We start from the raw sequence: 27,513 nt of genomic DNA, 5'->3' as shown, positions 1-27,513 counted from the left end.
TTATGGTAACTAGGTTTATGGGTTTTGATGGATTGATTGGGATCAAATTCTAATTCTAGAATTTCACAGACACCTCTCTTCATTTCTACAACATGAAGGATTTTTAAAAGAGGGTAAAGTCTAAGTGAATTCACCCCATCACTGAGAAACTTTGAGGATGTGGTTTGGTCAAAGCTGCTAGTTTTCTAGTTGTAGTTTAGGCCAAGGAGCTAATCTATGAGTGTATACATCATTACAACCCATAGACAAGGAAAATTGTGTTGCCTAATGATAGTGTTGATTTCAATTGACATCCAAACTGTGGTCAATTTCCTCCATGTGCCAGAATTGGAAGATTTCTTAGACTTGACCTTTGGGGTTGTCTTCTCTGAGTTCTCCACAAAAAAGATGATCTAGAGGAAAAAAATCATGCAAACATGGTTGTAGAAACCATAGAGTGCTAAGAGTAAAGTCCCTAAAACTTTGTTTGGGACGAACCTCAAACTGGAGATTATTGATATTTAGGTTCTCCTAGAGATAATTGATATAAAGGTGAGGTAAAAGCTTTGAATTTCATTGAGCAATATTTATTTTTAGTAGAAGTCATTTGCTCTGACACTTAATACATTAATTATGCTCATGAGGTAAGAAAAATTGTATCCAATGCTCTCTATGCAGCCAAATTTTATAATAAATTCTATATGTCCTCTTTCCTCATTTATATGTTGGCTTCATTACAATTATGGCTAGGCCTCTCAAGAATAGAGAATTTTCTTGATGATGTGAAATCTTATGAGTTTTATACATGCTTATAGTTACAAAATAGTTATGTAGAATATGTGAAAGTAAATGATGCATTCATTATAAGGGCTTGCAAGGAGCTATAGTGATTTCCAGAAAGGAGATTCAGTCCTGAAGCCATGCCCACCATTAGCTAGTTTGGGAGTTATTTCATTCAATTCTCATCTTTTTCTTATTTTCATCTTGCAGCTTTCAATGGATTCTGCTTGAAGCTACCAAGATATCCCAATGGCATGCTCATGTTGATTGAGATTGTGCAACAAGCCATTCAAGTGAACATACTGAGTGGGAGCTTGAAGAAGAAGGGATATGAATTCCCCATGATGTTGAGAGCTTTTAGCTATGATACCTACTCCGATGAGAAGAACATGTTGAAAGTATTTGAGATGAAGTACAAGCTAGACATGTACAAAGTCCTAAGGCCCATGTTCAACCTAAATGGGTATGTTAGAGATGTCCTACAAATAGGAAGTGTAATTAAGAATATCACCACCATTGAGGACTATTGGGCTGACTACAAGGATGAGTTTGAGAGTTGTGATCAAGCCTTTTCTAGATTAACAATTCATTAGGTGAAGATGTATAAAGTTAACATTGATGTAGAAGAGTTGGAGGACGATGTCCAAAACATGTATAGAAACACTTACCTGACCAATCTTAGAGGCACTCCAATCAGCTCATAGCTTTATGAAGACATCAAGGAAGAGCTGGATAGAATGATGGCTCGAATCTATAAGAGGACTAGAAAATAGGTCAAATTAACTAGAGCTCAGAGAAGTCAAAGCAAAGGCACATTCGCTCTTGATCTTCCCCAAAAGTTGCAGTAGCTTCCTCTTCCTAAGGTGGTACATCAGGTGCAACTTTGTCTATTACTCAAGGTCCAACACAACCATCAAGTGGAAGTGACTAGCCTCCCAACAAGAGTATTTCTCTTGCCAAAAATTGTCATGATGGTTCTTTGCTAGTAATCAAAACTGCAATAGAAGCTAAGAAGAAGAAGGCAGAGGAACTAAAAGATGGTGTAGTCACACTTGCCCTCTCACCCCATAGTAGTATGATCCCATATGTGAGTGTTGTACTACTCCTACCAAGTAGTCCCCAAGTACAATTGGTGGATCTTAGAGATGGTGAAAGTAGCGAAAAGGAGTCTATTGAGTCTAATGAAGCAACAAAGAAGACCATAGAAGTAGAGAAAGGTCTTGAATCTTTGAAGCTCATTTTATAGGTCCCGAAGAATCCTTTCTCTTTATCTATAAAGAAATTGACCCCTATCAAAAGAAATATGTTCAGTATAGACATGCTCGAGACTACATCCAAGGTGATTGGCACAGAATCATGGCTAGATGCACTAGTACATTTTGGAAAATATGTGCCTACATGACTAATACTTATAGTCACACCACTAAAATTTTTAGTCACATGACTAAAAATGATCACATTCTTCTATTTCTTTGTAATTTACAAATACAGGTGACTAAATGACTGTTAATTTAGTCATTGGATAAAGTTATAAGATCAACCAAACAAAATGCCAAGTAAATGGCTAGATAGATGATTAAAAAATTAGTCACCTAATTAAAAAATACTAGATAGTTAAATCACTAATAATTAGTCACATTTGATAAAATAATCATAGATTAATATTTAAATCATAAATTCCATTTTACTAAAAGTTCTTTTTCACTAATACTAAATCTTATTATACGAGACATCCATCTATTCTTGACTCATGAAAAAAAATCTAGATTTTATGTGATTTTAAAATCAATATTGATAAATGCCATTTTTATATACTATAATAAGAATAAAAAGGAATTAGTAAATGAGAACAAAAAAATCTTGACAACTAGTTCTTCATATTTCTTTTTTATCTTTAATATATGTATTTTACTATATAGTAGTTCCAACATCATTTTGATCATAAGTAACCCATACTAGCCCATGACATATTGAAGCTTGCAAACAAGGTGGAAGCAAATAAATAATTACCATCCTTATTTCTCCTCCCTACACTTATGCTATCTAACTACATAGGCATACAAATAGTGCCCAATAAGACAAAATTGAGTCAAACCTGACTAAGTTTCAAAAGAACAAAAATATCACATTAAAAAAACCAATATTGCATTCACATGAACCATCCCTTCATTTCATCTTTTGATGATCAGTCGAGGATGGTCATGTTATTCCATGAATTCATCCTTTTTGTCTTCTTTCTTTGTTTACCATATTGTCTATTGACCATCCCTATGATGTGGAACTACCCCTAAACTCCTTATACAACACTCCTCTTGAATGAATGTAATGCATTACTTTAGAAGATACATCTACCATAATATTTTAATAGATTATTTATAAGATATACAAATTCTAATAATCAAAAGACATTATTATAATTTTTAACATTAATTAAACCTATATTTTTTAACTCAAAAGTCATCGTGTACAATTCAAATTATTTATTTCTTAATTCTCTTAAGTAACAATTATGGAAAAAATACAATTACATTTCTACTCTCAACCAATTTATAAATAAAACTAATAAATGCAATTTATATATACATTAATGGAAAATTTTAAACTTTCAACAAAGAACTTTAGTAAATCTTAAATCCTTAAATTCCAAACATAATTTGTTGCTCATTTAGAATATTTAATGGGAGGGAATTTTCTTATCACGAGAAATTTTCCTCACCAAATTTCCCTCTAATTATTAGGCAGAGATAGAAAAAATAAAGCATCAAAGTTGAGAGGGAATTTTCATCATATCATTTCATTTCAGCCGACCAAATTTCCCTCCAATTTTTAGGTAGCTCAAAAAAACCTTTGAAATCATAGATAAAATTTGCATTTTGAATGAGAGGGCTATAGGGAGAGGGTGAATAGTTTGATTTTGGTGTACAAGACTCTCTAGACTTGGAGGTTTCTTTTCTATAGGTCTGTGAACAATTTCTTTTTCCATAGAAATTTAATTTAATGCTTGAGAATTCACCTTAGGCTTAGCTACACAACCCATGTTTATTTTGTGCATGTGCAGACTCAAAATTTGAAGTTAGAGATGAAGGGTGAAACATAAATATGAATTTTGAGCTATTTACAACCCTCATCCACTAAAATTGTATGGCTACAAGAGAATTTTCATACAGTCATGATATGTTAAAAAGTGCATCATTTCTTCAAAGATTTTAACAGCATCATTGTAAAATCTACTAGGTATATTCTATAATTGTTTTTTTCATTTGTTAAGATGATGTCTCTTTGAGTTCTTTTGTCAAACAACTCCACTATGTTTCCCATGATTTTGCATTTTGCATTGTGTTTCAACTAGCATCATTATACCTATACTATCTAACAAAATCCTACTTTCTATATGCTTTGATGGATGCTCATAGCCTATGAAAATATATTTTTTTGTATGATATTAAGGATGTTGTTTTCTATTCTTATGAATCAAATTTATTTGAAACATTTCAAAATATGTAAACAGACTTGGATGAATGCCTTTTTCCTTCATTCTCACAAACCACTTGAGGGTACCAGATGCATTTTTATCCTTAAAAGGGTTCTCATAACACTATTTTACCTAAACATAGTGGAAGTGCATCTAGGACTTTCCATCTTACCAAAGATTTTTAAAACAATATCAAGTTTCCCTGCATTTCCCAAAATTTCAATTAGCTTATCATACAAAATTAGATCAAGAGTACAATGATCCTTTTGCATATCTTGAAACATTCTGAGAGCCTCTTGAACCCTGCTAGCCTTTCCAAAGCTATTTTTAACCTCAGTGTATGTAAACACATTTAGAGGAAAATGTTTCTCCCTCATCTGAAACAATTTCAAGGCCTCCCCATATTGACTTGATTTAAACAAAGTATTCATTAGAGTAGTATATATTTTTGCACTTGGGTGCAGGCCATTCTCCCTTATTTCTTTGAAAATATTAAATGTAGAGTCCACATGATTGAGTCTCCCAAAGTAGGAAATACACATCATATAAGTCATTATAATAGGAAGATATTTCCCTTCACTACAAATCTCTTTGTAAAGTTCTTGTACTTCATCATGACAATTATCCTTATAAACATGCTGGGAAGGCAATTATAAGCATAAACATCGAGTTTGTACATGGGTTCCTTTATGTGATAAAATAAGACACATGCCTTCTCCAACATCTTAACCTTTCCTATAATTCCAACAAGTTTAGTCAAAACATTGGAAATTAATCCTATAGTCACTTTTCCCCTCCTGTGGTATTGTCTACCACATTCACCCACCAAGCTTGCTTCTACCTAGCAATAATAAGTGTTAGAAGTAGTCAAATACATGTCATTCATTGATTACAATAGAACTTTAATTCTAATGCTAGTCTGTAATGTTTGCCTAGTCAATAAGTAAATAAACTATCAGTGCTATAACAATTATCCTTGATTTGCAATTTGAAATACAAAGAGAAGATTTGTTGATAGTTGAGGGAAAAGCTTCACATTTTTAAACATTCCTTTATTTACTTGAACATTTCCACTTCCTTTAACTTCTAGAGAACTATTATCTCCTAGATATATATTTTCACCATTTCTTTCATTTAATAACTCAAAATGCTCCTTATTATGTGACATATGTTGTGAGCAACTAGAATCAATTATCCATTCATCCTTAAATGAAGTATTTTATTTGAGTGCTACACATAAGGAATTCCTCTTAGAATCAAATGATCTTGTAGACTCATTCTTTTCTGAACCATTAATCTTTTTGTAACATTCATTAGCTTTATATCCTTACTTACCACAGTAATGACATTTCCACTTACTTCTATTTGGATTCCTATATGAATTATTATTATCTCCATACTTCCAATTCTTTCCATTAGATCTATTATCTTGTGTCCTTTGATGATATTGTTTTCCTTTCATTACAAATGCTTGAGATTCACAATCAACAATAAAGGATTCTCTTTCTTTTATGATGGAAATTTGAGATGTAACAAAAAAAAGAATGAATAAAACTAAGAGAATAGGACAAATTTTATTGTTCTATAAAATCTTTACACAATCCATTCATTGTGGTTAAGTCTCTATTTATAGAGCACATTCACCAATTAGATACAGAGCAAAAGTTTCTAGAGTTATCTCCTATGTGGGAAAAGTCAAGCAGTGGAAGGATAACTATTATAGTACTCATAGTTTATTTACTTATTGACTGGGCAAATGTTATAGACTAGTGTTAGACTGAAAGTTTTGTTGTAACTGATGAATAACATGGATTTGACTACTTCTAACAATAAGGGAAATTTAAGTGCAACAGTCATGCACCAAATTATTTTTCTTGGCAACCCACTTGAAAAACTACAATTTGACACCAATCTCTACATCAAGGTTCAAGACCTCCCCAGCCAAGCTTTGATCTAGTTATCCCCTCTAACTAATAGCATGCTTGGGATCTCACCTATGGTTGAGAGCAACATAAGAACCTACTTATCATTAAAATCAATAGGTTCACTAATTAAATTGCATAAAGATATATTTAACGTACATTTTCTAGTCTCAATCTCTAATGGATATTTCTTTGAATAGGGATAATGGGAATTATATACCAAATACTTTTATTACATTAGTCAACAATAGAAATATGAGTCAGGGTAGGCCAGTTGTGCAACTAACCAGGTATAGGTTTGATAGAATATAGCCGAATTAATCAAGAAGCTCACGTTGGAGTAATGCATCATAGACTTCCTCACTTGTAACATTCAAGGCCCATAAAAGTATCACAATGTTCTATGATTTCTTAGGATCAAGAAGGGGTTGATCCTTTGTAGGTGGTTGAACAACCGAGGACTTATTTGCCTCATTTTTCATAGTATTTTTTATATTGTAGAAAAATCAAGACTCAATCATTTCTTCATCAAGCCTATTCATTAGATTTTTAGATTTTTGTGCAAATTAAAACCATTCATAAGTTTATTTTTTAGTTATTCCCATTTTTCATTCTCATGTTTGCATTTGTGGGCTTCAGTTGATATTTTGGAGTCATTTGTTAAAAAATTATAGTTTTTTGCTACTACTCATCACTATTTGGATAGTTGGACAATGATTGGACACAAAAAAAATGGTATGGAAATATTTTCCACTAGGTGGAAGAGTTTTTGATAAAATGAATTTGCAATATAAATCTCAAAGAGCAAAGAACAAAATCTCAATTAGCAAAGAAAATTTGTTGCAGTCACAATTTAGTTGGTTTTGATAGTAACAATGGCTTGGAATAGTGTGGAGAATTCATGAAATGTTTTGGAAGGCTTATAAGAATATCTACAACCTCTAATTAATTAGTATATCCAACATTAACTTCAAAAGATATTGGAAATAAGACAAATTTCTAACTATGACTATTCCCAAATCTAGACAGTTTTGTAGAGACAATACAATTAGAAGTTATTTGTACTTTGAAATGTTTATCCAAGGATATAAATATATTCCTTAACTATATTACAACCTTATTCACTCACATTTTCTATTAGAATACGTGATAAAAATTTGTAACTAATAAACATTACGGCTGACTGTCAATAATAATGTGTGCCAAGATGAGCCAACTAGGGCATAAGGTTCTATTTAATGACTCAATCATTTAATCTAAAATAATTTGTAATACAAATTCCTTGAAAATAATATTAGACTCTAGAGATTTAGAATTTTTCAACAATGTCTTTATGATTTATGGGCCAATCTTTACTCATAACCATGAAAATAAGGGTTTAATAGTTGTTTTCGAAGGGTTCATTCATACAATCCACATTTATTCATTTGTAGTCTTTAAACCAGTTCCAAGAGGAATCCAATTCACCCTTCCTAAAATCCCAATAGCCTTCAAGGATTTCTAAATAAATGTGTGCATTCTATTGGATTGGGATCAATAATAAAACTATGAAAATTGGTATTAAATATCAAGTTTAAAAAAAAAAAAATTCTTTCAATCTTCTCCAATGCCCATCCCTCAACCCAAATAGGAATTTAATAAATAGTTGAATAGGCACATAATAGGAATGTACACATGAATTTAATAAATATTTGAATACACACAAAATAGGAATGTACAGAAGAATTTACAAGTATTATAAAATACAAGTACCAACCTAAGTTTTGTGTCTCCAAACATTTCTAGTGAGATCTATTGTAGTTAAAAGTTGGGCATTGGGAAATATATAATGCCTCCTTTTAATCCACAAAAATGATTAAGTTTTTTGTTATATTTTTGTCAGTATTCAATTGATTTTTTTTTGAGTCAAATATGTTGACCCATGTTTCATGAGCAATAGTTCACAAGAACCCATCTTTCATGAGAGTGCATGATACACAACACTCATTCCATCTAGCTGATACTCACAAAGAAGAAGTGATACCCATTATGGTACCATTCCAATTCAAACACATTTAAAAATGGTGTTTCCATCCATTTATTCTCATGAGAGATAGGTTCTTGTGCTCACGTAACACAGGTTAATGAGATTTAATCAATAACTACACTATTGAATCCTAATAGTGTTATCATAATTTGACATTTTTTGGAGAATATCTCCTATTTATTAATATATTTCATCTATCCTCACAAGATTTAGTCATTGAGAATTTAATCTGAAATGTCTCAAGTCTCAAAGATTATTCTTATCTACACTTGACATAGGCGTGTATATAAATGCACCATTAGTTCTTACAAGCTTTTATTGGTCATATTTATCTCTATTTCTCACTAGCTAAACTACACTTTTGTTTTGTGTATGATTTAGAAGGAACCCCTATTGGAGTGTAATATGATCCAAGAGACAACCACTTGTTATCTCCTAAGAAGTTGGCACAAATCCTCAAGGAATATGACATATATCAAGTTAGTCTTATGGAAGCCAATCCCATTATTTTGGATAGTTTATCCAAGACAAGTAATTTAGGTGATGGTGGATTTGAGCCACAAAAAAATATAGGATATATCAAGTTAGTCTTATAATTGCTATTGAATTTGGTTATGAATCAATGACAAAAGAGGCAATAGTATCACTAGTGTCCACCATGAAAGCCATTTATTCTACTCTTTCTGATTTAAGTTTGGATAAACACATCAAGATTACAAAAACCCTCTCATCTTCTTTTCTTCAAGATATATTTTTAGGGCATGCATCTACTTTGACCAAGGATTTGAACAAGGTTCTAATTCATTCACTTTTGGATTTTATCTCTGAAACTTTATCCTTTCTAGTAGCAAAATAAATCATCAACAAAAAATATTTCCATAGTGAAGACCTTAGTAACTTGATAGTTACTATTGCTACCAATTTGATAACTTTTCCCCAATATACAGATATTCATATAGTCATAATGTTCTTTATTTGACCTCTTCTAGATAAGATATAATAGTTCAAGTTCCTTTTTAAGGTTTAAATATCACAAACATGCTTGCAGTGCTTGTAAAAATGAGGTCTTTGAACTTTTCTACATAGTAAAAGTTAGGTAGACTAGAATAGTTTCCCTCCACATCGAGAGAACCTTTGGATGCAAAATAAACACTACAAGGAATGATGTACAACTAAATTCTTCTCTTATTGGGGAGACTACTCCAACTACACTTATCACTACTCCCATCACTGTGCTCAAAACTCCCATATTCACACCCATGACACTTCTCCTATTACTATTCCAATAAGAATCATAAGCACTCTTACAACTCATGTGGTAACACTAGTCACAACTACCACCACTCCAATGACACCCACCACTTTAACAACACCCACAATTGTCTTAACTTGGTGCATAGCAAAGCCTGGTGTGGCATAAAAGCCTTGTATGGTATACAAGCATTTAAGTTACCCTAGATTATGCTTGTGGAGAGGTACAAACTCTTTAGTAATACAACAAGGAGGTGCTTTCCATAATCCATATGTTGTTGTAGCTTATGCCTCCTATTCTTTTGATAACTACTACAAGAAGAATGACGTGACTCCTACTAGTTGTGAGTTTGATGATAATTCAAAGGTGACAGCTCAAGATCCAAGTAAGTTTCTCATATTCTACATATGTTATGTTAACTTTTCTTACAAGATCAAGGCCATTGTAGAATTATATAGAGATTTATTATCTATGAGCACATAAGTAATCCATAAACCAATGATATTCTCATTCTATGTCTAAAGGGGGCCAAGTAACCAACAAAAAAAGAAAAAAAAACCAAAAATTGGAAAAAAGGAAAATTAGACTAGAAACAAACTCTAGTTCACTAATTCAACTGTGAGGTTTACTATTAACAATGACCAATTACAACACCTTTAATCAAACCACCAAATTTTCATTCCTTTCCTTCAATGTGCATTTGAAGGATACAATACATTACATTAATCATATTTAGTCATTACATGCCTAATGTAGTTCACTCAAATAGTCAAAAGAATCCAAATATTAGTTTGTTCTACCAAGTCTTATGAAATCCACTGTTAAAACCCTTTAGGGTGTCAATTTACACACAAGAAACACAAAATTTTGGTATGACACCAAATCACTTGAGATACCTATCAACATCCTATAAAATATCAAAAGATGTTAAATTTTGGATGGTTTAGGTACAAGATATTTGCAAACCAACCCAACTACCTATGTTACTGAGGGTGTTTAAGCAATTTTTAAAAAAATCCATTTAATAACCCATTATATTCTATGGCTGATGTTTACATTTATTTTGCAACAAAGTACGCATCCTCAAATCAAATCTAGGGTTCATTCGATCCATCATGCAAAAATTTGCTTGGAAATAGAGGAAAATGTGATAGGTATATGAAAAAAAATTGCAATCTTAATATGATAGTCAGTTTTATTCCCTTTTCTTGCAATAGTACTTAAATACATTGGTTTTGGCACCTTTTTTGACCTCTTATAGGTAGGAGATTTGAAAGCAACTAAAAATATTCTCTAAAATGTCAATGGATGGTTCATCTGTTAGTAAATTGAATGGTTCTAATAAGCCCACCAAGGACCAAATTGTTTACATTATAAGTGATTCATATGAAATACCTAAAATCACTTTGTGGTTATTAAACCATAAAAAATAAAACATATTCCTCCTAAAAAATATGATTCCTAACCTCATTTCTTCTAAATATGTCACAACAAATACACACATTAAGAGCGTCGCTATTTTTTTCTTGTTTAAATAATGTGCTTGCGCAACCTAGTTTTGTTTAGAAACAAAAATAGAAATTAATTTTAAACATTTTCAAAATAAAAGATAAATCAAAATATTTGTAATTTTTTTTTTTGATAAAGGTGTTAGGGAGAAGATCTTAAATCTGATCACATTACATCTGTGACTATCCCTTTCTTCATACTTGGCTTAATGACTCTCAAATGTATTTCAAGGTGTTATAATACCCTTTTCTACACATGTATGTTGTACACAACATAGACTATTATAATATCCCTTTTTTCACTGTGAATGTTCCATACAACATGTACCTTTCCTTTGCATGAGACTACCCTCTATTACCTTGGTGGTATCCTTTCTCCACATTGATTTTATTTTGGACAGTCATAGCATCTAATTTTATACCCCTTAATGCGGTTCCTAGGGACAAACTATGGTGGATAGAATGCAAGAACTTGGTATTCCTATGCATCTTTGAGTGGTTGTCGATAGATTCTATGAAGATGTTAAAGTTAAAATGAGAACTTCTACATGCAATTTACAAAGCTTTAGAAGTGATATTACGGTGAAAAAATGGTTCACTCTTTCAATATACTTACAAACTTGAAGAATGGTTGAAGAGATGAGTTAGAAATGGTGTTTGTTTGTGTGAGTTTGTGAAAAAGCCTTTTTTAGATGTTGATGATATTATTTAATTTTCTAAAAGTAGCTCATGGGTTGAAATTGAAATATATTCCCTTAAGCATTTTTATAGGGATGTAGATAAAAATTCAATATTAGCAAGACCAAAATCATGTTTTTCTCCTATAGTAGAAAGAAAATTGGGATACTTTCCACTTTGAAGGCATCAATGTTGAGATAGTAACTGAATACAAGTACCCAAGGATTTCATCTACAAGCTTAGTTGGTAAGGCTATAGAAAGAAGAGAACTTTGGGAGGCTAGAAAAAATTATTTGATCTAAAAAATAGGTTTAGAGGCACAATTATGGGATTGGAAACCATTCAAATTATTTTTGAGCTTTTACTACTTCTAGTTTTTCTTTGATGTGAATTGTGGGCTAGTGGTACCTCAGAAGTAAAGTCGAGATAATTAGAGAAATTTAAAAAAAAAAAAAATTTGATCACAAGAAGTTCAAATAAAAGGTTCAATTTCATGTGTGAGATTATGCTATGTAAAATAGGGTTATCTACAAAACTCTTGAACATTGTTCAACATTTAGTTTTGTAAAATATGGTTCATTTAACTTGAACTTGAACATCGCAAGTTAGAAGTTTATCATTTGCGATTGTTAGTATGTATTAAAATCATTATTTTTTAGGTCCCTCCACATATATTGCATTAAGTTAAATCATCTTTGTTTCTTACATTAAATCAACAAGTTTACATTTAGAATATCTCAAGTGTTTCATCATTATTACATCAATGCACAATTACCAAAAATCATAGTGTCAAAAATAGTAGTGTCAAAAACCATAGTGTCAATAAAAGTATTGTCAAAAATCATAGTGTCAAAAATACAATAGATTTTTCTTCATTTTGCTCCTTATTTAGTTTTTTATCTTCATGCATGGCTACTCTTCGTGATGTACCTACATTCCAATGTCATAAAAAATATTAGCGACTTATTGTATTAAACAAGATAATCATTGGTTCACTGAATCATTATGAACAAAAATAACATAAGAAGTAAATATACCTAGTCAAGTGTTCTAGTAGGGTCCTCTCTCTATTTTAGGGTCTCCAATAAGGCTTCATAACTGATATTAGTAATAGTAAAAATTTATTTTACTTTTGGTCTTCCTTGATGCTTCAACAACTTTACATTTGTTGCTATAATAAGATGTAAAATATATGAGAATTATTTCATGCTTCTAATAGTCTTCAAATATAGGAACTCCATTCCTTCTAAGCATGTATGTTTGCAACCATGTTCTAGTGACAACCATTGAACTAGTAGGATATGTAAATCCATCATCATCTATGATTGGTTGTGTAAGATTTTGTTTACCTCTTATACAATGTGTTCACCAATAATTTGATTTCTCATCTTTTCATTGTGGTGCAACCAATGCAAAGACATGTCCTGGCTGAAGAAGATCTAATAGATGGTTATGCTCAAGTGAACTTCTCATGTCATCATTTCTGATAGAGGGTATGATAGACAATGGAGTAAGATAATGTGGAGCCCATGTGTCCATCCACTCACTCAACACACAATGATCCCAATCACACTGAAAACAACTAGGACAAAAGCAAGCTAGTTGTCCTATCCAAATGGTCCATGCACTAGAATCAAAGCTCCAAAAAGAATGCATTTTTGATGAGTCTCTCACTGTAGCATAATCTAATCTATCACCTATGGACCCTTCCTCAACCAACCAAAAGAACCTATGTACTACTAAATCAAGAGTCCCCCATATGATAATGCTGAACTACACCAATCAACAATGCTATGAGCATCAAAAAGCTCTACTCCTGAAATCTACAATTTCTCCTTAACTAGAGCTTTGTTCACACATGCCCTTGCTCCATCGTGTTCCCCTTTCCCATGGTTGGACTCAGAAAAACTCCAAATATGATGCACCCCCCTCTCTACGTGCATCCAAAAAAACAAATAAAATATGAGAGCATTCTTGAATTGAGGTGTATAATTATCTACCAAAATGATATGTCTATCCATAGCAATTGCATGCTTCTATAAGAAATCAAAATAATTCTTGCAACAATGTTGCACAAACTTGTGAGAGTGAGATCTATGATCACTCATATGAAAATTGTACTCTCTAATAATCTTTCGATTATCTTCCACACTATCAAGGGCATCTCTATATGTTATGTGGATAAAAATAGCAATCTGAATGGAGTGGTAATACTGATATTTTGTCTCATTTTGAAGTTTCAATGTGTAGTTCTCAGCAAAGGCAACAACTGATATAATAGTGCCAATGGGAAAAGTCTCCATACACCCTCTAAATTTTTTATCCCACCACTAAGACCTGTGACTATGTCTTGCATACTTGTAGAAAATATTTGTCTTGAAATCTGAAATAAAACTAGCCACACTAATTTCTTTTGTAACCAATTCACATCTAGAGCCCTCACCCCCACTCTTCAATATGCATTTCACCATTTCATACACCATTTTTTTTACTACTGTCTTCCTAAGATCTTGTTCACACCCCTCATGAAAACATGTGTCAAACTTGGATAAGCCACCACATTCTGAACATTTCTCATTTAACCAAACATTTCTATAAAAGAAACAACCATCAACTCTACAACATACAAATTGATCTAGCAAGTCTCTTGATAATTTTGGAGGACCACTAGCACCACAATTCTCTAACATATTTTTACTATGCAAAGTAGAAAGGATGGAGCTTTATAGTTTATAGTGCATAGAAATCTCGATGTGATATTTGTGACAAAATGTATTTCAAATTTTAAGTGGCACACAATAAAATGGCTTCAAAGATTCAAAAGCCCTTTGTGATATATGGAAACTTGGATGATTGTCTAAATTGTTTGAACAACATAGTTTTACTTACCTCCAAATAATGTTTAGGATGTGGTGTGTGGTCTCTAATGGAAATTCTCAACTTTAACACATCTTTAGCATTGGGTGATAATCTTGAGCTAGAGTGCCAAAATTGTGTAATTTCTTCCTTCACATCATCAAATAGCTTCTTATCAAAATGTGTAAGTCTCCCACCAAAAGCCGATGTATCATTTTGAAGAGGATTATCAATTCTCTCTCATCTACTATGTGCTCTTCTCAAAGTAGTATGATTTAGGTTCAAATCAATACAAGTTTGCCTCAGATATCTATCCTTTCTCAAATGATGACTTACCAAAGAGGTTGTGATAACCCTTCGAGTAGCTCTCTTATCCTTCTTCTTGCTATTTTTCCCAATGCTATTGAGAGCATTGAAAAGATTCTTCACAATAATGGAATTTATTTTCAATTTTTTATTGACAAAAATCTTCAATTTGGAAAGCATAGGTCTGATCTTTTGCATCTTTAATAAGTGCATAAAAAGTTGACATTACTCCACCACTATCTTGTTGTTGAAAAACATCTTATATAGTTTTGAAGCCCATGACCAAATGGTTCTTTCTATTTTTTTTCCCTTCCAAATTGGTAATAATCCTTTCATCAATTTCAATTATCCATTTTAATTTTTTAGAACCTTCATGTTGATTATAATTAAGAGATATGTAAGGTTCTTGTGCATTGTCATTTTCAACATAATCAATCATGTGATTTACATTATGACCTGGTAGCATTTCATTCTCCAAATTTTCATTCTCTAAATTTTTAATCCTAGAATTATCATTATAAATTGGTACATTTTCATTCCCCAACTACACATATTCATTATCTAATTCTATGATTTCACCTTCAACCAATACATCATCAACTTGACTCACATTTAACATAACTTGTCTCTCCCTTTGGTGATTTAGCTTGTCCCTTTCCCTATATGTTGCAATGTCTTCATTCAATACCTTCCTTTTGCATTTAGCCTTTTGATGATTAATACTCCCCATTTAGAAAATAATATCACACACCTAATCATATATTATCAAACCTTTTTCAATCATCTGGGCCACAAAAAGTCAATTTTTTGCAAATCTGTGAAAATGAACTGCAAAAAGCATGATTGTCATGTTTGCAGTGACAGGAAATATGTTGGGAAAATCATGCTAGTTTATTTGGTACCCAATCTCATATTGGGTATATCAGATACCTGATATCAGGTCAGGTACCCAAAATTGATTCCCAAATTTTGGAGGGAAGTGAACAAATTTTATGGGCAATGTAAACAAATTTCATTACTATTTATGATTACTATATATATGATTATTATTATATATGATTAATATATTATATTATTATGATTTATACTATTATATATTATTATTGTTATTATTATGACCTATGATCTATTTGGTTGGTTTGAATGCGTCGAGAGTGGTCATAGATTAACCTATGACCCCTCTCGATGTATTTCATGAAAACATATGTCCCTAGATGCCCTAGGTCCCTTGGGGACAAATTTTGTTGGTTTGAATGTGTCAAGAGGGGTAAAAGATTAACCTATGACCCCTGTCAATGCATTTTATTACAACATATGTCCCTAGGGGCCCTAGAGCTCCTAGGCATGCATTTGGTTGGTTCAAATGCTTTGAGAGGGGTTATACAAATGTGTCAAGAAGGGTCATAGGTTAACCTATGACCCCTCTTGATATATTTCATGACAATGTATGTCCCTAGGGGTCCTAGGACCCCTAGGGATGCATTTGGTTGGTATGAATGTGTCAAAAGGGGTTATAGATTAACCTACGACCCCTCTTGACGCATTTCATTACAACGTATGTCCCTAAGGGCCCTATTACACCTAGAGACATATTTGGTTGGTTCAAATTCATTAAGAGGGGTCATAGATTAACCTATGACCACTCTAGACACATTTCATGACAACATGTGTCCCTAAGGGCCCTAGGGCACCTAGGGGCCCATTTGGTTGGTTCAAATGCCTCGAGAGGGGTCATTGGTTAACCTATGACCCCTCTCGACACATTTCATGACAACATATGTCCCTAAGGGCCCTAGGACCCCTATGGAGCCATTTGGTTCATTAAAATGTATTGAGAGGGGTCATAGGTTAGACACATTTCATGATAACGTATGTCCCTACAGGCCCTAGGACCCCTAGGGATGCATTTTGTTGGTTTAATGCATTTTATGACAAAGTATGGCCCTAGGGGCCCGATGCATTTGGTTGGTTCAAATGCATGGAGAGGGATCATAGAATAACCTATGACCCATCACGACACATTTCATGATAGCACATGTTCCTAGGGTCCCTAGGGACCTATTTGGTTGGTTTGAATGTGTCAAGAGGGGTCATGGGTTAACCTATAAACACTCTCAATGCATTTCATGACAACATATGTCCTTAGGGGTCCTAGGGCCCCTAGAAAACTGATTTGGTTGGTTCCAATGCATCATAAGGGGTCATAGGTTAACTTATGACTGCTCTCGAAGCATTTCATGACAACATATGTCCCCATCAGCCCTAGGGTCCCTAGGGACACATTTGGTTGGTTTGAATGTGTCAAAAGTGATCATAGGCTAACCTATGACCGCTCTCAATGCATTTCATGACTACATATGTCCCTAATGGGCCTAGGGCCCCTAGGGACCCATTTTATTGGTTCAAATGCATCAAGAAGAGTCATAGGTTAACCTATGACCCCCATCGATGCATTTCATGACAACCTATGTCCCTAGGGGACCTAGGGATGCATTTGGTTAGTTCAAATGTGTTTAGAGGGGTAATAGCTTAATATATGATCTCTCTCAATGCATTTTATAACAACATTTGTCACTAGGGGCCCTAAGGCTTGAAGGGACACATTCGGTTGCTTTGAATGCATCGAAAGGGGTCATAGGTTAACACATGTCCCTAGGGGCCCTAGGGCCCTTAGAGATGCATTTTGTTGGTTCAAATGCATGCATTTCATGATAGTGTATGTCCCTAGGGGCCCTAGGACCCCTTGGGAGGCATTTAGTTGGTTTGAATGCATTGCGAGGGGTCATAGATTAACGTATGACCCCTCTTGTAGAATTTCATGACAACATATCTCTGTAGGGTACCTAAGGCCACTAGGGATGCATTTGATTGGTTTGAATGCATGGAGAGGGGTCATAGGTTAACCTATGACCCCTAATAACATTTAATGACAACGTATCTCCTTAGGGGCCCTAGGACCCCTATGGACACATTTGGTTGGTTCAAATCCATTAAGAATGGTCAGAGATTAACATATGACCCCTCTCGACATATTTCATGACAATGTATAAACCTATGACCCCTCTCGATGAATTTCATGACAAAGTATGTCCATAGGGGCCCTAGAATCCCTAGGGATACATTTTGTTGGTTCAAATGCATCGAAAGTGGTCATAGATTAACTTATGAACCCTCTTGACACATTTTATGACAATGTATATCCCTAGGGGCCCTAGGTCCCTTAGGGATGAATTTGGTTACTTTGAATGTGTATATAGGGTTCATAGGTTAACCGATGACCCTCTCGAAGTATTTCATGACAACGTATGGTCCTAGGGGCCAAGCCCATAGGGACACATTTGGTTGGTTTGAATGCGTCAAGAGGGGTCATTGATTAATTGATCACCCATTTTTGTGCATTTGATGACAATATATGTCCCTACGAGGCCTAGGGCCCCTAGGGACCCATGTGGTTGGTTTGAATGTGTCGAGTCAATGCATTTCATGACAACATATATCCCTAAGGAACATTTGGTTGGTTTGAATGCATCGAAAGGGGTCACAGGTTAGCCTATGAGCCCTCTCGATGCATTTCATGACAACTTATGTCCCTAGGTGCCCTAGGACACCAAGGGATGCATTTGTTTGGTTCAAATGTGTTGAGAGGAGTCATTGATTAACCTATGACCACTCTCAATAGATTTTATGATAATGTATGTACCTAGGGGCCATAGGACCCCTAAGGATGCATTTGGTTGGATTAAATGTGTCAAGATGAGACATAGATTAACCTATAACCCCTCTTGAAATATTTCATGACAACGTATATCCCTAGGGGCCCCAGGACCCCTAAGGACACATTTGGTTGGTTTGAATACATCGAAAGAGGTCATAGATTAACCTATGACCCATCTTGATGCATTATATGACAATGTATGTCCCTAGGGGCCTTAGGACCCCTAACCTATGACTCCTCTTGATGCATTTCATTACAATGTATGTCCCTAGGTTCCTTAGGACCCCTAGGGATGCATTTGGTTGCTTCGAATGCATCAAGAGGGTTCATAGAATAACCTACAACTCCTCTCAATGCATTTCATGACAATGTATGTCTGTAGGGGCCCTAGGGCCCCTAGGGACCCATTTGGTTTATTGGAATGTGTCGAGAGGGGTCATAGGTTTACCTATCACCCCTCTCAACACATTTCATGAAAAATATGTCCCCAGGAGCCCTAGGGCCACTACGGACAGATTTGGTTGGTTCTAATGCATTGAAAGGGGTCATACGTTAACCTATGTTCCCTCTCCATGCATTTCATGGCAACATATATCCCTAGGGGCCGTACGACCCCTAGGGACACATTTGGTTGGTTTGAATGTGTCAAAAAAGGTCATAGGTTTTCCTATGACACGTCTTGATGCATTTCATGATAATCTATGTCCCTAGGGGTAGTAAGACCCCTACGCACCCATTTGGTTGGTTCAAATGCATCGAGAGGTGTCATAGGCTAACCTATGAACCCTCTCAATGCATTTCATGATATCATATGTCCCTAGGGGCCATAGGGCCCATATGGATGCATTTGGTTGGTTCAAATGCATCGAGAGGGATCATAGGTTAACCTATTATGCCTCTTGACACATTCTATGATAAAATATGTCCATAGGGGCCATAGGGCCCTAGGGACAAATTAGGTTGGTTCAAATGCATCAAAAGGGGTCATAGGTTAACCTATGACTCCTATCGATGCATTTCATGACCACATATGTCACTAGGGGACCTAGGGCCCCTAGGGACACTTTTGGTTGGTTTGAATGCATAGAAAGGGGTCATAGGTTAACCTATGACCCCTCTCAAAGCATTTCATGAAAACATATGTCCTTAGGATCCCTAGGACCCCAAGGGACACATTTGGTTGGTTTGAATGCATCAAGAGGGGACATAGATTAACCAATGACCAATTTTGGCACATTTGATAACAACGTATGTCCCTAGGGGAACTAGTGCCCCTAGGGACACATTGGTTTGTTTGAATGTGTTGAGTCAATGCATTTCATGACAACATATGTTCCTAGGGGCCTTTTGGTTAATTCAAATGCATCAAGGGGGGTCATAGGTTAACCTATGACCCCTCTCTATGCATTTCATGACAAATTATGTCCCTAGGGGCATTAGGACACCTACAGATGCATTTGGTTGGTTTGAATGCATCAAGAGGGATCATTGATTAACCTATGACCCTCTCAATGCATTTCATGACAACGTATGTCTCTAGGGGCCCTAGGACACCTAGGGACATATTTTGTTGATTTGAATGTGTTGAGAGGGTTCATATGTTAACCTATGGCCCCTGTTGACACATTTCATGGAAACATATGTCCCTAGGGGCCCTAGGACCTATAGAGATGCATTTGGTTGGTTTGAATGCATCGAGAAGTGTCATATATTAACCTATGACCTGTCTCGACACATTTCATGACAACACTTGTCCCAAAGGGTGCTAGGACCCCTAAGACCCATTTGGTTGGTTTGAATGCATGGAGACGGGTCAAAGGTTAACCTATGACTCCTCTTGACACATTTTATGATGACATATTTCCCTAGGGGCCCTAATGCCCTTAGGGAGACATTTGTTTGGTTTGAATGAGTCCAAAGTTGTGATAGTTTAACCTATGACCCCTCTCGATGCATTTCATGACAACATATGTCCCTAGGGGCCCTAGGACCCCTAAGGATACGTTTGGTTGGTTTGAATGTATCGAGAGGGGTCATAGGTTATTCTATTACACCTCTCAACGCATTTCATGACAACATATGTCCCTGGGGGCCCTAAGACCCCTAGGGACACATTTGGTTGGTTTGAATGCATCGTGAGGGGTCATAGATTAACCTATAATGCCTCTTGACACATTTCATGAAAATGTATGTCCCTAGGGGCCCTCTTAGGTACCCATGTGGTTGGTTCAAATGTGTTGAGAGGGGTCATAGGTTAACCTATGAACCCTCTTAATGCATTTCATGACAACATATGTTCCTAGGGGTCCTAGGGGCCCTTGGAACCAATTTGGTTAGTTCCAATACGTCGAAAGGGTCGACAATGTATGTCCCTAGGGGCCCTAGTGCCCCTAAGGATGCATTTGGCTACTTTGAATGCATCAAAAGGGGTCATAGGTTAACTTATGACCTCTCTAGATGCATTTCTTGATAACATATGTACCTAGTGTCCCTAGGGGTGCATTTGGTTGGTTTGAATGCATTGAGAGGGGTCATAGGTTAACCTATGATCCATGTTGATATATTTCATGATAATATATGTCTCTAGGGCCCCTAGGGACATATTTGGATGGTTCGAATGCATCATCAATGCATTTCATGACATCATATGTCCCTATGGGCCCTAGGGCCCCTTGTGATGCATTTGGTTGGTTCAAATGCATCAAAAGTGGTCATAGGTTAACCTATGACACCTCTCAACACATTTCATGACAACATATGTCCCTAGGGCCCCTAGGGACCCATTGAGAATGTGTCAAAAATGGTTACTATAGGCCCTTGGGACATATGTTGTCATGAAATGTATTGAGAGCGGTCATAGTTTAACCTATGACCCCTTTCGATGCATTTCATGACAATATTATATTTAATAATAATAATAATATATTATATATTTTAATATAATAATAATATAATACTATATATTTTAATATAATAATAATATAATACTATATATTTTAATATAATAATAATATATTACTAGATATTATATTTAATAATAAAAAACATATATTATTATATATAATAATAATCATAATCATATGTTATAATAATAATAATAGTGCCCACACTTCCCAAATTTTTGTTTCTCTCTAAAATGGGTCATTTTCCTTGAAAAATTTCCAATGTGGGTGGTTTCCCTCCAAATTTTTGGCAATTGGAATATTTGGACTTTTTGGGTACCCGATTTCATATCTGGTATCCAATTAGACTTTGTATTTAACAAAACCTATTTGGTCAACTCAATAAATGTGCTTGAGATGGGTTTCAATTACATTAAGCCTTCGAGTAGCCATTTGAAAATATTATTTTCATCGAAATTCAATGAAACAAAAAGGGCTTTTTATAACACTCTCAAGATTCCATCAATATAATTGTTGTTAAATTCTGAGTTTAATAAGTATTTATTAGTTAATTTTCAATGAAGATGATTGTGAAGTGTTGATTGACATATTGATTGAAAAATAGCTATAACATTCAAATGGTATAACATTTTTGAAATCCAAAAGTTGTGTCACATTTTATGCTTCACCTGGTATAACGAAAGAAAAAAATTAATTAATTTGGTAAAGTTTTCAATTAGTTAAGGTGGTCAAACATGGGATTTTTTATTTTGAAAAAATTAAAGTAGAAAATTCATATTGAATTATTTATTTGGAATAAAAACACCAAAAAATATGTGTCATATCTAGGCATGAGTCTACTTTTTATATCTATAATTATATTTTAAAAATTATCATTTGATTTTGACTAAGGTGATTAGACATACACCTACATTTTATATTTTTAAATTTTTTATAGTACTACATTAAAATCCAAACTTTTGACCAATCAAATATTTTTTTCTCCAAATAAGGCTTAGTAGTTTAGAAATGACATTCAATTTTCTATAGATTATTTTCTTACAAATTTTTGATAAAAAGTCTAGAACCACTTTAAACTTATGTGTCAAGTTGACATAACCCTGATTTGCTAGTTTTTCACTGCCACTTAAGGCCATAGTTTGGTTGACCATGATCTTGCACATATGTAGTTACCTTGTCAAAAACTCAAAAAAATATAAATTCATCAATCACAGATATTTATTTCTATCAGTCATATATCTTATTCTCCCATATTGCACTGGTTCTCACATTTGGAAACTAGTCAATTAGAGTCTACCATACCTAATAAAGGAAGCTACTTTTTAGAGTTATCAGGAAGGAGAATGTACTATATATTCATTTAATTATTTGCATTTTATTTTATTATCTTGTTAGGTGTTTGTGTATATTGTTGATATTTCTCCTAAGCACTTGCATGGAGGTCTTAGCACAATCAAAATGGTAAGATCCTTGCACACTATCAGTATCTTCTGATAAGTGAACATGTATTCCCTTAATGGTAACATATGGTAAATTATTTTCATTTGAAATGTCTAAGTTGTAGAAAACTAACAGACTACTTTTTAAAAAACTTTACATAACAATTGGTATATCTGTGGTATATTTATTGGGAATGTTCATTTCCCGGAGGCATCTTGCAATTGCAGGTATATTGGTGGAAATTATATGAAAGAAAGGAGAAGGTATGATTTATTTTTTAAAATAAAATTGCATGAAATGTTTGCTAATAAACACTCATATTCCTAATACTTTGTGTCTATATAGGTGTAGTTCCCTCTAGTTTATCTGTTCTTGGGCGCTTTTTAATTCCAAAAGCTCCAAGATGGCTAGTAAAATTCAATGAATTTTGATTCTATCTTATGTAGTGTAAAGATTCAACTATGAAGAGATTGACACTTTTCCTCATTTAAAACCATCCTTGCTAATATGTATTCATGGGCATAGAAGCTAAGATTGGTAAAGATTTAGATTTTGAAGATTCTTTACAAGTCCTACGTGGGTTGGAATCCAATGTTTCAATTGAGGTAATTGAAAATAGGGTAGTTCTTTGACATAAAGTCTTATCTCCCATTTACTTCCTTTATGCCATGAAACAATTCCTACCTCTTTTTTTGCATTGCATTCAGTGGTCCAAATAAAAAGAAATATCTTGTACTAGTTTTTCTTTGCTAGACCATCTTTTAAAATATCTTCTAGTCTTTAATCTCCTCAAGCGAGTTATTTATTTACTTGAGAAAAAACTGGAATTAGGAATTGGTAGTTGTTTTCATGAAGGAACCTTTGTTAAATTAACTTGAAACTTTATTGTGTTTTAGAGTGCAATGGAGCTCACATAGGCAAGAACCAAATGTTAAATTTTTAGAGTTATCCCAAAGGTGATATGCATTCCCTCTTACTATAAGTATTCTTACATTCTAGTTTGAATGAAAAAAAGAACAATGCCACCTTTATGTTTTCCTCATCTCTAATCACACAAAAAATTGTATACAAAATCTCTCTATGCTCCCAATTAAGAGTTAGAATTAGAACGGCCTTGTTTGGCTTGTTTATAATGTCATGATGTTTGAGGATGATACTTGTCAGATGTCAACAAAATTTAAGTCAAAGGAACTATACCATCATTTATCTCTATGCATTTTTTCTAAGCCTTGCTTTGAAACTAGCTTTGAACTTGTATTCTTCACAAGAAGTTTATTGTAGTTCATTATTATAATTTAATCTTCCATCCAGTACCTTGAAAGGCATTTCACTTTAAGATTTATATATTTCTTAGATTACAACACAAAAAAATTAGAATAATTACTAGGAAACACACTTTAATAGACAACTTTAGCTTTTAAATCTTAAATTTGGTCATCCCCATCTCCTTTATGTAGATCTTCAATGGGGGCATAGTCCATTGAGTTTATAATTTCCCATTTCCTTTCTATTGTCTTTTAAGCCTTAAAGAAATTATTAGGATGGAACATATAAGCACAAATCCTTTGAACAATTGAAGGAAATTCTATTCTAACCCTACCCCTTGTTGATACCTTTCACAAAGTTTAGTTACAAGACACCTTGACTGATATTGGTTTTTGACGTGTTGCTTTGTGTTTGCTTGTAGTCATGTTCTTCTACAAGTTTTAATGATGATTCCTAGTCTATATCTTAGTTCTTGTGAGTCTTGCTTTGTTCATCTCTTTGGTGGTTTTTCTTTTTGTGGGTCCTTCAACGATATTTTCTCATTGCTCAAGAATTTGATCTACAAGAACATAATGTAGGGAATTAAAAAAAAAAATTCACAACAGTGTGAGTTGTTACACCCTCAAGCCTCTATTTCTTTTTCTAATTACATATGGTTACACCTTCTAAAATTCTTCATGGACATCTTACATTTGATGTTTTGAATCCTTGATACAATCAACTAGTAGCTGCAAAACACTCATTGAAATTTCCTTCTTATATAGATAGGGATGGCCCTGTATATCTTAGATGGCTCATATTGCGTACTATAAGATTTGTATCTTCTCTTACTTGATCCAACACCTAGAGGATCCTATAAGCTCTAAACATTTTAAGAGACAACTTGGAAAACATCCTCCTCTCAATCTCATACTCATCTATAGAATTTTCCCTAAAATCTTCAAGATGCATCTTGTGTTAGCAATTTCTACCACATACCACTCTAATTATATTTTATGGATTATAATCCATTCTTCTGTATGAAATGTCAAATGGTAGAACTTTATTTTTTCGGCTGAACTTTGGGCTACCTGTAGGCATGAATACATTTTATCAAAATTTTCCATGATAATTGGGAATTCAGGTCCTTATTTCTTCTTCTTTTTATAAATTTTGTCATATGAAACTGCTAATGACTTCTAGGGACATTATATTTTCAATAAAATACCTTAGAAGTTTATATGGCTCAAAAGAGAATCTTGGAGCATAATGGTTAACTTATGACCCCTCTCGACACATTTCATGACAACATATGGCCCTAAGGGCCCTAGGACCCCTAGGGACACATTTGGTTGGTTTGAATATTTCCAAAGTGGTCATAGGTTAACCTATGACTCCTATCAATGTATTTTATGAAAACTTATGTCCCTAGGGGCCCTAGGATGCCTATGGATGCATTTGGTTGGTTTGAATGCATTGCAAGGGGTCATAGATTAATGTATGAACCCCCTCAATGCATTTCATTACAACGTATGTCCCTAGGGGCCCTAGGGCCCCTAGGGACCCATTTGGTTGGTTTGAATGCATTAAGAGGGGTCATAGGTTAACCGATAACCCCTCTTAATGCATTTGATGACAACATATGTCCCTAGGGGCCCTAGGGACCAATTTGGTTGGTTCTAATACATAGAAAGGGTTAGAAACATATGTCCCTAGGGGTGCTAGTGCCCGTAGGGTCGCATTTGGTTGGTTAGAATGTGTTGAAAGGGGTCATAGGTTAATCTATGACCCCTCTTGATGCATTTCATGACAACGTATGTCTGTAGGAGCCTTAGGGCCCCTAAAGACCCATTTGGTTTGTTTAAATATGTCAAGAGGGGTCATAGGTCAACCTATGACACATCTTGACACATTTCATGACAACATATGTTTCTAGGGGCCCTAGGGACCCTAGGGATGCATTTAGTTTGTTCAAACGCATCAAGAGTCAATGCATTTCATGACAACATATGTCCCTAGGGGACCTAGGGCACCTAGGGACACATTTGGATGGTTTGAATGTGTTGAAAGGGGTCATACATTAACCTATGACCCCTCTCGATGCATTTCATGACAACATATGTCTTTAGGGGCCCTAGAGCCCCTAGGGACATATGTTGTCATGAAATGCATCAAAAGGGGTCATCGGCTAATCTATGATGCATTTCAATGCATTTCATGACAATATTGTATTTATTAATAATAATATAATATTGTATATGTTAGTATAATAATAATATAATACTTTATATATTAATATAATAATAATATATTACTAGATTATATAACTATAATAATCATATATATTACTAGATATTATATTTAATAATAATAATCATAATAATTAGACATATTGGTATATAATAGTAATATAATATTACTCTATATAATAATAATTATAATCAAATGGAAGATGGATCTTGGGCAAAGTGTCTATGTCTCGAGTTAGGGCACCTATGCCCTAGCTTTGTTTTTTTTTTGAGAGCTATGTTAGCGGGTGATAGGTGTTGCAGGGGTTAGTTTTGGGTGGCTTGTCCTACTGTAGCTTACACTAGGTCATGCTTTTGGAGGGGGAGATTTTTGATGAGGTAGGTTACATCACATGCATCCTATATATTTTTGTTTAAGTGTGGGAACGATTGTTATTATTGGTGGCTTTGCTAGCTTTTGGCTTTGGTCCACTTGATTTTGTGGAGGATAGGGGGATCAAAGGTGCAGATTTGAAGTTAGGAGGGGATTCAATAAAGGGTGGGGGAGGTATCTCTTTCCCTGTCCCTGGTCCATGCAAATGGAGGATGTTAAGGGGAGACGATTGTGAGGAGCCCTCATTTAGATTTTCAGGCTGATTGAGATGATTTCTAAGAATGTGGAATATTATTTACATCTTTCCTTATATTGTAAGTTTTTGGGGATGAGGGTTTCCTTGCAATTTTTGGAGGTTTGGGCCCAAACGACTTGGGAACTAGAGGAGGAAATAAAGATAATGTTGTTGGAAAATAGTTATTTCATGGTTACTTTTAATTGCACTATTGATCACAATCAGGTGTTTGAGGGAGGTCCTTTTTTCCACAATAAGGTTGGGTTGTTTATCAAGCCATGTCATGTTAGTTTCAATCCCATAGAGGAGCTACCAAATTTGGTCCTAGTGTAGGTTCATTTATCAAGGTTCCCTATAGAATGTTGTTGAGAGGATGTGTTGCATCTTTTGGCCTCAGTGCTTGGAAAACCTATAGGGACTTCATTGCAAACCTTGGGTAAAAAGGTAATGACATTTGCACATATTTGTGTTGAAATTGATCTAAGTGGACCTTTACCCAATGCAATAAAGATGTGTTCGGGTTCTTATTCTTCGGTGTAGAAATTGAACAATGAAACTCTTCCTTTTCACTATC

The 27,513-nt window shown here is 34.4% G+C and overlaps 1 pseudogene; it reads left to right on the top strand.

Annotated features, from left to right (window-relative positions):
* LOC149543222 (glucan endo-1,3-beta-glucosidase 2-like) overlaps nucleotides 1–26,967 on the top strand; it is a 46,599-nt pseudogene extending 19,632 nt beyond the window's left edge.
* The last annotated feature ends 546 nt before the right edge of the window (nucleotides 26,968–27,513 follow it).

Source organism: Cupressus sempervirens, chromosome 8 (assembly GCF_028749045.1).
Source record: "Cupressus sempervirens isolate cs-2001-9-10 chromosome 8, ASM2874904v1, whole genome shotgun sequence".
In the NCBI taxonomy this organism is placed as follows: Eukaryota; Viridiplantae; Streptophyta; class Pinopsida; order Cupressales; family Cupressaceae; genus Cupressus; species Cupressus sempervirens.
Note: the sequence above shows the minus strand (reverse complement) of the source record. Positions and strands in the feature narration are given on the sequence as shown.